This window comes from Heterocephalus glaber, unplaced genomic scaffold, assembly GCF_053883595.1.
Source record: "Heterocephalus glaber isolate CG9 unplaced genomic scaffold, H.glaber_assembly_v1.0 deba00001472, whole genome shotgun sequence".
Classification (NCBI taxonomy): Eukaryota; Metazoa; Chordata; class Mammalia; order Rodentia; family Bathyergidae; genus Heterocephalus; species Heterocephalus glaber.
Genome location: NW_028258315.1, coordinates 7,593,450 through 7,607,428, shown reverse-complemented (window position 1 = coordinate 7,607,428; position 13,979 = coordinate 7,593,450). Strand labels below are relative to the sequence as shown.

The window sequence follows — 13,979 nt, the reverse complement described above, 5'->3', positions numbered from 1 at the left end:
TAGAACTTTGGTTCCACAGGTTTTCTCTTGTTAACCTATCTTTTGTTATGGGGGTGTCAGTGTGAACCTTGCACTGGGTGAAAATAAGACAAAACTTCCCCACTCCAAAGCAGTGAGATCCAGTGTGGAATTTAGGGGGAAAGGCTGGAGGAGGCTGGAGTAGTCAGAATACAGAGTGGGATCAAAGCAGAGATTTAGAAAGCTCTGTAGACAGAGACAGGCGGGAAGAGCAAGCCTTGAGTGTCCCAGTGTTGAAAGCTCAGAGATAAGAGAAGGCAACAGCAGTAGGTCCTGAGGCGGGCTGGGAAGTAGGAGGGAGAACACCGAGACAGGGGCTCGGAAGATGACGGTGACATCGACAACAGTCAGGTCTGGGGACTGAGACGACTGTCAGATTCGGGTAATGTCCGTCTTTTTTTGGCCTTGACCAAGCAGTTTGGAGGTAAAAACCTCACTGGGAATAAACTCAATAGATGGAAAAATAAAAATCCAGGTGCAGTTCATAAACCTGTAATCTCAGCTAGTCTGGAGGCTGAGGCAGAAGATTTCAAGTTCAAGGCCAGCCTGGGCACCTGAGCAAGACCCTGCCTCAGAACAAAATCAAAAGGGCTGGAGATGTAGCTGAGTGATGTAGCACTTGCCTGCAAATGCACAAGGATCTGGGTTCTATTCCCAAGGTGGGGCTGGAATAAAGGAGGAGGAGGAAGAAGAATTTGAAGAAAAGAAAACATAAAAATGACTACAGAAAACCCTTGGAAGGCTTACTATAAAGGGCAGAAGACAAATGGGATGGTGGCAAGAAAGAATTGGAGGGTGAAGGCAAGATCTCAATTGCTTCGTGTGGTTCTAAAGTGGATGATGTAGCAGCAGGCTTCAGTGCCAGTGAGAATGACTCAACAGAGAGGAAAATCGATGACGAGAGATGGAGGAAAATATGAACAAGGGTTTTGAGTGGGTGAGAGAATGTAGGATCCAGCATAGAAGAAGCGATGTTCTCAGATAAACACAGAATAATTCATCAACTTTCCAGGGAGAGATAAACTAAAAAATGATCAGGCTTTAGAAGTTCACAGAATTTTATGAGTGGGATGTTCTGCTGTTTCTTTTCTATCTTTTGCCATAAGGTGGCAGTAGATGGCTTTATCTAACACGAGACAATCTTAGTGCCATTGGGAAACCAGCAACAGCTGAAGTCAATTTGGAAGACTTTTTTTATGGACACAATGGCTGTGTTTGGAAGAGTGCTGCCTCCTTGTCCTTTGTCCTCATCTTAAATAGCATCATGCCCCAGTTACCTTTCCCAGCCTAGCCTCACTGGAAGACCATAAAGGTATTCTGGGGACCTCAAAAAGACACTGGTGTTGGGGTGCTCTTACCCACGAGTGGAATCTAAAAAGATGACAGAGTGGAAAGGTTGTTACCAGAGGATGGTGGGGGCCAAAGATGGACAGATGTTCAAGGGTACAAAATCTCAATCAGACAGAAGGAATAAGTTTTATGATCTACTGCACAGCGTGGTAACTACAGTTAATAATAATGCACTGCAAAAAAATAATAATGCACTGCATATTTCAAAACTGCTAAGAGAGTAAATGTCAAATGTCTCAGCAGAGGGTGTAGCTCAGCAGCGGAGTGCTTGCCTAGCCTATCATGTGTGAGGTGCTGGATTTGTTCCCCAACAGTACAAAAAATAGTCTCACCATAATAAAATAAGTGAAGTGCGGAATATGTTAATTAACTTGACCCCAACATTCCACTGTGCCCCATAAATATATACAATTATGACATCAATTAAAAATAATAACAAAAGAGCGAATGAGAATAGCAATTTTTAAAAACAAACCTCTTGTCTAAATATGGAAAAAAAATCTCTTAAAACTCAATAATAAGGCCAGGCATGGTGGCACATGGCTGTAATCCCAGCACTTAGGAGGCTGAGGCAGGAGTATCACCGTGAGTTCAAAGCCAGCCTGGGCTACATAGTGAGTTTAAGGCCATCCTGGACTACATAGCTAGACTCTGTCTCAAGAAACAAAACAACAAACAAATAAACAAGACCTCAACAATAAGGTCAGTGGTCTGGTTGAAAACGGCAAAAGACTTCAGCAGACATCTCACCAAAGATGATACAATGATGGGAAATAAGCATAGGAAAAGATGCTCCACATCATACGCCCCCAAGGAAAGGCAGAAATGCAAGTGAAAATGAAGAGATTCCACTACACACTTATTAGAATAGCCAAACTTGGGATCATTAACCACAGCCCAAAGGCTGATGAGGAGCTCCCATTCATTGCTAATGGAAATGCAAATGCAAAACAGTACAGCCACTTTGGAAGGCAGTTGGGCAGTTTCTTACCAATTGAAACACTTTTTTTTTTTCCGTACCAGGGATCAAACTTAGGTCCTTGCACTTGCAAGGCAAGCGGCAGAACCACTGAGCTAAATCTCTGGCCCTGAACCACATTTTTATATCATTTCCATAGTTTTAGGGTGAGAGCCCAGCTCTGGGGTTCCATCCCAAGACGCCAGTCAAGGTGAGCATGGTAAAGGACAGGATTACTCAACACCCATGCTAGGAGGGACAAAGAAAGGGTTCACGATCTGTCTTGGAGGAACTGACAGAAACTTTGAGGTTTTGTAGAAAAGGGGAGTGAAATCAAAGGGCAGGGGCCACGTGGCTGGCAGGTGGTCACCGGCCCATGATCCTGGTCAAGCAATGGTCTGGTTGATCCCTATCTCAGATCCCTAGTTCTGCACCACTTGCTCCAGAGAAATCTTAATGGCTTGAGAGGGCAACAGGCTCCCAGGAGATGATCGTTTCTGCTTGCGGGGCGGGGGTCGGCACTTTCAAGGGGTGGACTGTGGGGCTCTGCTTCTCATGCAATCTAAGGTGACTGCCGAGTTGGGACAGTGAATGGAGACTTCTAGGCATCACTCCAGGGCATCTGAAACAGGATACTGTAAAAAAAAAAAAAGCAACTGACTCTCCCTGCAAATCTTGAAAATGCCTCAGTTATTCTTATCTGGACATCCTCAGTCTTGAAGGGAGATGAGAAAGGCTGGGTAAATTTAGGGTTAATAAACCTAACCTGCCTGCTGGGAGCGCTGCTCTGTAGATCACTATGGCCAGGCCTAACTTGTCTCCTCCTGCCAATGAGGCAGGATGAGGCAGGCCCCTGCGTGGAACGAGAAACATGATGTGCCTTCCTCTCCGCCCATTCCCCATAAAACCATCAAAGCATGATGTTCTGCAGACCTTAGCTACTCTCCTGGCTCCAGTTACAGACCAGCCTCTTCACCACCACCACCCCTGCTCTTCCTTTATTTCTACCACTATAAATAAATGGGCTGCAGTTGCCGGGCTGCCCTTTTCTCCCATCAGGAAGAAGGCTCCACCTGGCCCCAACTTGTGTATCTGTCTTTTTCTTCATCCTCCACTGTTCTCCCTCCATGGACCCTTCAGCTGTGCAGGCTGTGGCACCTGCCTACATGCTGAGCTGAGCAGGGATCCAACCCAAAGTTTTAAGGTAATGAAGACAGATGTAAAAGGAAGGCAGTTACCCACTGGGCATCTGTAGGCCCGGCTTCTAAGTCCCTATTATAATAACACAATCCGGCAATCGCACTCTAATATCTACCCGAAGCAGTGAAAACTTATACCTACACAAAACCTGCGCAAAAATGTTTATAGCAGCTTTATTCATTACTGTCAAATCTTAGAAGCAACAGATGCATCCTTCAGGAAGTGAGTGGTACTGTGGTACAACCAAAGCATGGAACACTACTCAGGGCTAAAAAGAAAGGGGCTATCAAACCACAAACAGATATGTAGAAACCTTAAACGTATATTTCTATGTGAAAGGAGCCCAACTAAAATGGCTCCATACTGTATGATTTCAACTATAGGTCAGTGCCATTCTGGAAACAATACAACTACAGCAACAGCAAAGACATCAGTGGTTTCCAGAAGGTGGGGAGGGGAGGCCTGAACAGGCTGGGCACAGTGATTTTTAGGGCAGCGCAGCTATGCCCTGTGATACGATATTGGTGGACACCTGGCTTCCCACATGTGTCCAAAGCCATAGAATGCACAAGATGAACCATAATGGAAACCATGGACTTTGGGGGATAAGGATGTGTCCGTGTAGGCTCATCAATGGCAATAAATGTGCCATTCTGGTGAGGGATATTGATAATGGGGGAGACTAAGCACGTGTTGGGCTGTGGAGTGTATGGGAAATCTCTCAATTTTGCTGTGAACATAAAACTGCTCTAAATTTTTTTTTAAAAGGATTCATGGTGGGCCAGGGATGTAGCTCAGTGGTGCCGTGCCTGCCTGGCAAGTGCAAGGTCCTGAGTTCGATCGTCAGGTACCAAAAAAAGGATTCATGGTGCTACTGGGGGTGGGCAGAGAGGAAGGGAGGGAGGGGAGTTCAGGCAGCTGTCTGCAGTGCCATGCAAGGGGCCGCATGTGAGAGCCCAGCGCCACGGGTGGTAGAAAAAATTCACCAATAGTCAAGAAATATGGAAAAGTGAAGAGTTCATTGACACATTGCAAGAGAGCAGTGGGCAAATCCAAGAGAGGCACATGGCTGCAGGGTGAAAGGCTGAGATTCCCATATTTAATTTTAATGTGAGGAGGGGATTCTGCAAAAGTCCCGGGAACACTTTCACCAGCCTCAGGGAAAGGGAGAGGGGCTGAGGGTTCGAGTGATGAGCAAGGATCAAGGATTTCATCAACCATACCCACATGTAGGAGCTTCCAATACACTCAAAGGAACAAGGATCAGTGAGTTTCAAGGTTGCCACGCACATCCGAGTGTGGAAGGCAGCACACCCGACTGCACAGGGGCAGATGTGCCTGTGGCCTCGCCCGCCTCTTCATCTGGCTGTTGATTGCTGTCCTTGGCAGTAAAACAGCAAAAAGAAGGAAAGTGTTTCCCTGAGTTCCAGAAGCAAATGATCAAACCTAAGGGTGCCTGGGAACCCCCAATTTATAAGCCAGTTGCCCAGAAGGACTGGAGGCCGAGACCTACAGCTGGCATGGGTCAGGGGCCAGCTGAGACCTTAGTGCCGTCTGCTGTTCTCTCCAGAACTGAAGGGAACTGTGGAACATCCAGCTGGTGTCCTGAGAACTGATGCCCAGGGAAACCCCTCATGTACCTGGTCACAGAAGCGATTGGAGCTGAGGGTACAGTAGGAGAAAACAGCCTGCTGGGTTTTTTCTTACTGTGACAAGCAGCAAATATGGAAAGGACAGGATGGCTTACTACATATTTGGGAGGTGATCTGTAAATGCAGGGGAGAAATCAAGACTAGCTGCCAAGTCTCTGGTGTGGATGAACAGAAAGATGGTGAGTACGGGGAAAGCGTGCAGGAGGTAGAGCTGGTCTGGTTAGGCTGATGGCTAGTTTGGGACTGCGGCACCTGCAGTACATGAGAAGACGCAGGGAAGATGTGCGGGGTGACACATGAACACGACACTGTAGAAGAGATGCGGGCTGAGACCATGGGTTGGTTAGGAACAACACAGGTAAAACATAACCTCAGGTGACACATGCTGGGCAGAGCACGGGGAATGAGGAGGGACTTCTAACCCTGAGAATCCCCCATATGTAGGGTGAGCAAAAGAAAAGAAGTCCATCTCAAAAGAACAGTTGGGAAGAGAAACAGAAAAACCCAATGCTGTGGGAATCCAGGGAGCAGAGAGTTTCAAAAAGGACAGTTATTGTGGTTGGGCTGCCGTAACAATATGCCAGCGATGGAAAGCTAGTTCCTCACAGTCCTGGGGGCTGGAAGTCCAAGATCAAGGTGTCAGCGGGGTTGGTTGAACACATATGGATGAACACATATGCATAGGGAGCTTAGGAGAGTAAGAAGAGTAATTACTAATGTCCTCAATGACTTTTCTCCTTTGTAAAGCAAAGTATATTTGGTACAAAACAATCAAGATGTTTCAAATATTATGGGATGATCTCATCTCTAGTGTGGAATAATTTCTTTCAGTGAGCACTTTTTATGTGCCAGAAAAACTCACTTAATCCTTATAGCCAATCTGTCATATACTATCTTCTCTACTGAGTGAGGAACTGAGGCTTTTGGGGTGTGAGCAACCTGGGAACAGTGGCATCCCTGGAGGTGGGTGGGTTGGGACTCACACTCCCAGCTCCAAAGCCCTAACCCTGAACCACTTCATTCCACTGCCTGCATCTACAGCCGATGGTCTCCAAATTACATGGAGTATTCACCCACATTTTGTTTGTAACTCATTTGTTTGGATCTCAGAATATATTTTCCCATAGAAATAGTCCACCAGCCCACAGATAATGCACGTTTAAAGTATAATGTATGAGAAATGCTATTTATACTCTACCCAAAAAAGAAAAACATGAGGTTTCTGCCAAACTAGTGATTACATAAAACAGCAAAACAAGAGTATCTTTGAGCAAGAGCCTTTTAAAAATTATCTTAAATGCTAGGACTTGATTAAATGCTGATAGGAGTTAAATAGGGGAAGGCTCCAGGCATTTTGTGAACACTGGAGTTCAAAACCCTTGGTTCCTTATCCTGTCTGATTGACTTCAAATGTTATGGCTTCCTTCCTCCTGCTCCATTTGTCCCTCCTTGATTCAAGTCATTTATTGGGCATTCTTGGGGATTTGCTTCACTTACAAATGTAATTTTCTAGATAAATGGAAAATAGTCTTGAAAAATGGTTAATGGGGGTGGTAACCAGAAGTTCACTTCTGGGCACCTGGAGAAGTGGAAGTGCCAGGCCCTGTTGCTGGGGAAAAAGCCACAGACACTTGGACCAGGACTGGAGCACCGAGCCATGAGTGAGCAGCAGCTGAGCAAATTGAGAACTTCAGTGACCTAATGGGCCTTGTCCCCAGTCTATGTGAGGATTTCCCTCTGTTGGCCAGCCATGAAAAAGCCAGAGACAGGATGGTGGGAAAGGATGGACTGCCCTTTGTGTGAGTACAACAGAGATGGGGACTCCTACAGGTCGCCGTGTAGTGATGAGTATGACTGTCCTCTGGCAGATGGGGCCATGTCATCTGCCTGGCTGAGAAAGCTGGCGATGGAAGCCAACAATCCCTGGGACCAGTCCTGAGACCTGCATTTTGAAGGCATCGTCTCATCTACCTGTGCGATCTAGATCATGGCTTTGCTGGAGTGAGCCTCATAAAGGAGCCTGGAGATGGATCAAAGATCAGAGCCAACAGGAATTCCATCCGCATGTTAAAATATAGAAGTCCAGTGGCCATACTGCCCATTACACGCTGAAGCTTCTTTCTTTGAAGAGAAGGCAGATCCCAGTGATGATTTGCCCGCAAACCAACAAATCCAGCTTAGGCACCATGAAACTCGGGGTAGCCCCACCAAGCAGCAGGAGATGGACCAAAGAGTGAGCAATGGCTCCCCAGACAGAGTCAATATCTGCTCTCCAGTAGAGGACAAGGAAAACCAAATCAAATCAAAAACAAAGTCTTACTGGATGGAGGTCCATGGGACTTCCTTCCAGGCCTTTGCTGTCTCAATCAAAGAGTTGGACAAGACACACAGAAAAGGAGCAAAGGTGTACATTTATTGAAGGTGGAAAAGAAGTACACACTGTGGGGTGAAGGCTAAGGGAAAGGGGTCTTTTGAATCCAAAATTCTCAAGTTGGCTTCCTCCTCATGCAAATAAGGCATTGGGATACTTGTCTTTCCAAAACTCGCATTGTGTTAGCCAGACGTAAACTATCCTAGGAAAAAAATTGCTTGGCTTCTTGCTGGACATAAATGAAGGGTGAGAAACAGCACCTTCTGATTGGTTGTGTCCACACATAAATGAAGCATTGAAAATAGCATCTTTTGGGGCCAGGGATTGAGCTCAGTGGTTCCGCCACCTGCCTTACAAGCACAAGGACCTGAGTTCAATCCCCGGTACCAAAAAAAAAAAAAAGAAAGAAAATGGCATCTTCTGATTGGTCCTGCAGACAGCATCAGATTCAAATGAGGGATTGAGAATATTACTCTCTGACTGGCTCAGGAGCCAGGCAGTCATTCTGGGTCCCTCGTTCTGTGCATGTCCTCTGGGTTCTTGTGACCTTTGACACATTCCACCCAGCCACTTGTCCCTTTGCCCCAGTCCTCATCTCCTACCTCAGAAGCACCCTGAATGACTTCTATCTTGGAAAATCAAAGGACATTGTCAGTGGGCCGAGGTCTGTGCAGACTTCTGCAGACAGATAAAAGCTGCTGCTCTTAAGAACAACCTGGTGGCTGCCTGGGATTTAGCTCAGAGGTGCCACACCTGCCTTGCAAGTGCAAGGTCCTGAGTTTGAACCCCAGCACCAAAAAAAAAAAAAAAAAAATAGAACCACCTGGAGGAGGCTTTGAAGAGAAAGCAGAAATGTCCAACTTCTGCTTTCACTAACCAGCCATTCCATGCACACATTCGGTTCCTTTCGCAGAAAACTGATTTCTGCTTCCTTACCCTCATCCCTTCTTTCCTGGACGGGTCACCAACAACTTGCGCCACTAACCTGACTGCACAATGTGTCCCTGAGCATGAACCCTCACCGCCTTCCCTGGCTGAGACCCGCTTTCCGCTCCCTTGTTCCCATACAGACTGGGTGGTTTTGGTTCGATTGGGCCATCTTCCTCTCCTTTCCTTCATTTATTGGAATAAAATACAATGTCAGGCCCTCCCCAGCTTAGTGTAAAAAACATAATACAAAACTATGCAGTGGAATACCTGGTGTGTGAAAGGTAGACAGAAAATGGCAATCTGAAAAAACAGAAAAGGAGTTAATTTAGGTAAAATACTCAGAAGAGCGTCTGCTTATAGTAATTAGCTTGTATGTGCTGGTTACTCTTCTGGGCTGTCTGAATGTTTTAGCTCATTTAATACTCATAGCACAAATCTTGGTTTATGCCGAGGAACGAGAGGCCCAGTGGGACAAGTGCTGCCGCACTCTCATGTCAGCACGCTGCCCAATGGCAGAGCCAGGACCAAACCCATGCTTCTAACCTCTTGGCGAGGAAGGTCTGCACATGCGTGTTGGAATGTCACTGGGCTGCAGTGCGCAGCTGTTTAGTCAAACGCTAGTTCAGATGTTGCTGTGTAGGTCTGTTTTACATGTGATCAGCATTGAACTCAGCAGACCTGAGTAGAGCAGCCGAGGCTCCACTCTTCAGGGGGGCCTCATTCAACCTGGGGAGGCCAAGATTGAGGGCCCTTGCCCACCCCAGAAAGAAGGACTTGGCCTCAAGACCACACCACGGAAGTTCAGCCTGGGTTTCCAGCCTTCTTCCTGAGAACTGCAGTGGCAGCTCTTACCTGAATTTTCAAGCAGCTGGTCTGCCCCAGCATTTCACACTTCCCAGTCGCAACCACTGTGAGAGCCAGCTCCTTTAACTCTCTTTCAACAGATATTTTCCCCAACAGATAGATAGATACATAAACACACACACACACACACACACACACACACACACACACACACACAGAGCAGATAGGCAGATAGATCCCAGTGGTCTGATTCTCCCAAGAAGCCTAATGCACATGACGAAGATTGCTCAAGGTGAACAGTGAAACTCTGTAAGAGAGGCAAAAAAGGAAAAGCTCGCCATGGGCCACTTTAGCCCCCTACCTACCTACCTACCTGAGAGGAGGGTGGGTAGGGAAATGCTCCCGCTGGCTCATATTACAGTACTTAGAGCTCTGCACCAGTTGGACCAGGACACCGTGGCTGCTGCCAGGCAGGAAAGGAGGGCCTCTGGGGTGCAGTGGGTGGAGAAAGGCACACGCAACATGCAATTCAAAGATACACAAGCAAAATGAGCATCCATGTCTGAGCCACTTCCTCATCGCTGGGACACTATACTTGACACCCACAACTTAAAGGCTCACAGTTTGTAAGGTTTTAGTCCATCGTTGGCTGGCTCCAAAGAAGAAACAGCATGGCAGAGGCGAGGCAGAGAGAGCTGAGCGGGGAGCTGGCAAGGGAGATAGACCCTTCTGGGTCACGCCCACTCGGACCCGCCTCCTCTGACCAGATGCCACCTCCTAACAGCAAGTCAGCTACGGTATAAGCCTCCATATAATCCTGTCCCCTTCCAAAAGCACGGTCTTTGAGCACATAAGGCTCTTGAAGGACACCTGGACATAAACCATAACAATTTGCAAGCTGAGAAATCCTACTTAGTCAGTACCTTCTTCATGATTTATTTTTGGCAGTGCTGGGGATCGAACCCAGGGCCTCATGCATGCTAGGCAAGTAGTCTACCACTGAGCCATACCCCAATGACTCTCATCTTTACTCCTTCTTATAATTTTTGTCAGCTCTTTTGAGTTGTAATCTATCTACGATGAAATTCACCAATTAAGTGCAGTATACTGTTTGACGAGTTCCAACAAATGTACCTGGCAACCCCCCCACTGCCATAATCATAATATAGAACATTGCAGCACCCCCAAAATCACCCCATGTCCCTTTGCAATCAATCCCTGTCCCCTCCCCTGCCCAGCCTGGAAACCTCTCTATTTTCTGTCATTATAGTTTTCCTTCTTAAAAGAATTTTATGTAAGTGGAATCATACAGCGAGTACTTTTGTGTACTTAGCATTATATTTTTGAGATTTGTCCATGTGGTTAGGTATATCAATGATGCATTCCTTCAGTTTGCTGATTAGGGTTCCCTCCTATGCATGTACCAAATCTGTTTCACTTACCCACAGAACATTTGTGTTGTTTCCAGTTTTATCTATTACCAACAAAGTTTCTATAAACAGGCAAGCACCTGCCTTCACATGGACATGTGTTTTCATTTCTATCGAGTAAATACATAAGAATGAGATTGCTGGATCACATAGTAAGAGCGCATTTAATTTAATAAGAAATGCCCACGCTGCTTTCCAAGGGATTAGCTGTGATTTTTAACTTATAGCAGGAAAAGGAGGAGAAAGGAGGCCAACATTTAAAAAACTTCTTGCTGTTATTTAGTTAAAATCAGCAAGAAAAAGTCTGAAAGGAGAAAATCAGCTTGGGATGAGAAGTGGGGTTTATGTCTATTTGCTGTTCTTTTCCACAAAATCAAGAAGTGACTGAACTTTAGTTTCCTCAGGTTTAACATAATGTGGAAATTGGAGGACTATTCTCAGACCTGAAATCCAAGTGTGTCCCCAAAAAACGAATTTTTGAAGTATCCTTTAGATCAAATGAATTTTGGCTCAGTACTCACATTTCCTGGGCTGCCTGAAAACTCACTGTCAGTCATTCTTGGGGTTCTGTCTGCCTCCAGAAAAGTGGGATGATGCCAGGGTCTTACTGGGGCCCCAATAGAGAAAGAGGTGCAGGAGTTGTCAGTCCTGGCACCTCTGGGACACCAAACATCCGGTCCTCGGGTCACAGCTGGGCTAGAAATTCACTGACACGCTCTGCCAAGCTTGTGGGTCTATGTAGTTCTAAATGTCAGCCTCTGTGATGCTCCTGTGAGACTTGGGGGCAGTGGAATGTTAGGTAAGACTGGGGATCCCCACACCTGGTTCCCTCAAAGCCTTTGCCACCCCTGGAAGTAGGATGCAGTTCCAAGGATGATTAGTAAATAAAAACCAGCGGGCAAAGGGGACCTTAGAGATAACTTCTACTCTCCAACCAGGCAACCCATTTGCCAGAGCCTGCAATATTGATTATGCCCAAAACATGATGTAAGCAGTGCTGGCTGCAAAGAGTTAAATCCCTCAATTGGCTTACTTTAAGAAGCGAGTCTGACTGAAGCTACATAACTCACAGAAGCATCTCATGGGCACTGCAGTAGCGCACAGGTTAACATGACCTCCCCGCTGCCGGCCATGGCCGAGACCAGAGTAATGATCTATGAAGCTGTGGGGCTGATAGGAGATAATCTCTGTAGCTGAGGTCGGAGTAATCGCGCCCCAATTCCATTCCCACAATTAGTCCCTTTGTAGCTTGAAGGACAATGCTCTAATTACAACCACATATTTTGTCTGTCTTGCTTCTAATTTGAAAATGCTTTGACTTCTCTTTAAAGACTTGCCTGCATAGTTTCCACGGTGATTGCCCATACTACACATCTATACATGCACCTTTACCCTGATTGATGAATAATAAAATTCGGTGGAAGAGACGGGCCAGGGCCTTTTGCCAAAGGAGCATTGGTCATCCCAGTTCACACCTTCTCTTTAACTCTGTCTTAAGTTTTTCTTCACCCTTGTGTCACACACTGGGCAGGTGGGGACTAGAGACTTACTGCAGGAGTCTCTGGCACCCATTAACCATTTGAATTGGAGAAGAGAAAGACAGGAGGGAAAACATAAATGAGTCTGACAAAATTATCCTCCCAAGATAGGTGACCATGGGTAACACAGTCACGTCAAAGCTGTCAGATTCAAAATGGGGCCACCTGTGACAGACCTGGGTAAGAGGAGCAGGCCAGGCTATTGAGGGAGGCTCGAAGCTTGATTTGCCCAGTAATGGGAACTATCATGGGAAAAGCTGGCAGAGAAGCACAGCTCACGGCCTACGCAGCAACACCCATGTAACGCACTGATTCGCGAGCCCAACGCAATGAAACTAAACGTGGTTCTACCCAGCAACTGCAGCCACCTGCCAGTCAGCTAGCCTCTAGTCAGCGTGACACCCGCAGTGCCAAGGGCTCCTCCAAACTCCTCACCCAGCTCTTCTCTTTCATGGATATAAATCCAACCCTTTCTTTGTGCCTTAGTTGCACCAGAGGCCACTTGGCTCTGTGTTTGTGTCCCAAACTGCAACCTTATTGTCAACCTAAGTTAAAAAACCACAGAGTGCGCAAGGGGATGGAAGAGCCCTAGAGCCTACGCCAGTTCGCCAGCTGGCATTCATTTGGGAATCACAGAGCACTGCAATAGGAACACAGTAAACAACGGGCCTATCCAAGGAGGCCGAGTCAAGGGGAAATTTAAAAGAAAAATGAGGAGGATCACATCATATGTTCTGAAACAACAATCCACGGCCACAAGGTCTCATATTACAAGAGTGGCATCAGCCGACGGTGAACCCAGGTGCTGGGCAGATCTCCTTGTAAAAAGGACTTTTCATGAGGTTCCTGTGGCCCCTGGGAGCTCAGGGTTCCACCAGTCTTTCATGATCATCACTATGAGTTAATCCTGCACAAAAACCCTTTCTTTAAAAATTCCCAGCTGTATTGACTTTCTTATTGTTGGTATTGACACAAGCTACTTTATTTTGATTCCCACAACTTCCACAGCATTCCTTGTTTATTCCCAAATTTCCTTTATAGGAGATTCATCTCTGTTTTTATTTGACTTGACAGTTGATGATAATTCATGATTTTGAAAGCTGACAATGGGAACACTCATAACCACTAGAAACAGAGATGCCAAACGGGAAAAGGACTGCACATTCTGTCCGCTCTCATCTGCCCGCTAGACTTGACCTTATTTTTCAGGAAAGCCTTCAGCTACGCAAGCCCCAACTCGCTCACCCAGAATCAGTAAGCACCTGTGACGCAAAAGAGACAAAGTCTGCAGATTGGGCTGGTTGAGGCTGGGAGGAGAAAGGGAAGATTGAGGAAGTTTACGACCTACAAGGGGAAGGCCACATCCTGAAACAACAGCAAACTAGGGTGTGCGCTGAGGCTCTTCTGTCCCACAAACATGTTCTTTCAAGCAACAAAGAGAGCAGAAGCCAGACTTGGATAGAACACTGAGAAAATTGGGAAGAGGAAACTGTAGGCACCTACTGATAAGGACGCATAATACACTTCGGGGGGCTAATCACCAATTCCATTCCCAATGTGGTGACCACAAATCGTGCTTGCAGTGCTATCTCAGAGGACACCATGAGATGTCCCTGCCAAGCACTGTGGACTTATGGCAGGGGAACCCCACGGACCAAGAGACTTCCAAGGGGCCTGGATGCCATTAGCTGGAGCTCTGATCCATTTAGATTCTCACAGCTCGGGACT

At 46.5% G+C, this 13,979-nt stretch overlaps 1 pseudogene; it reads left to right on the top strand.

The window, feature by feature from the left end:
* The first annotated feature begins 5,160 nt into the window (after positions 1 to 5,160).
* On the top strand, positions 5,161 to 13,509 carry LOC101717291 (F-actin-capping protein subunit beta-like; annotated as a pseudogene).
* Positions 13,510 to 13,979: the final 470 nt, after the last annotated feature.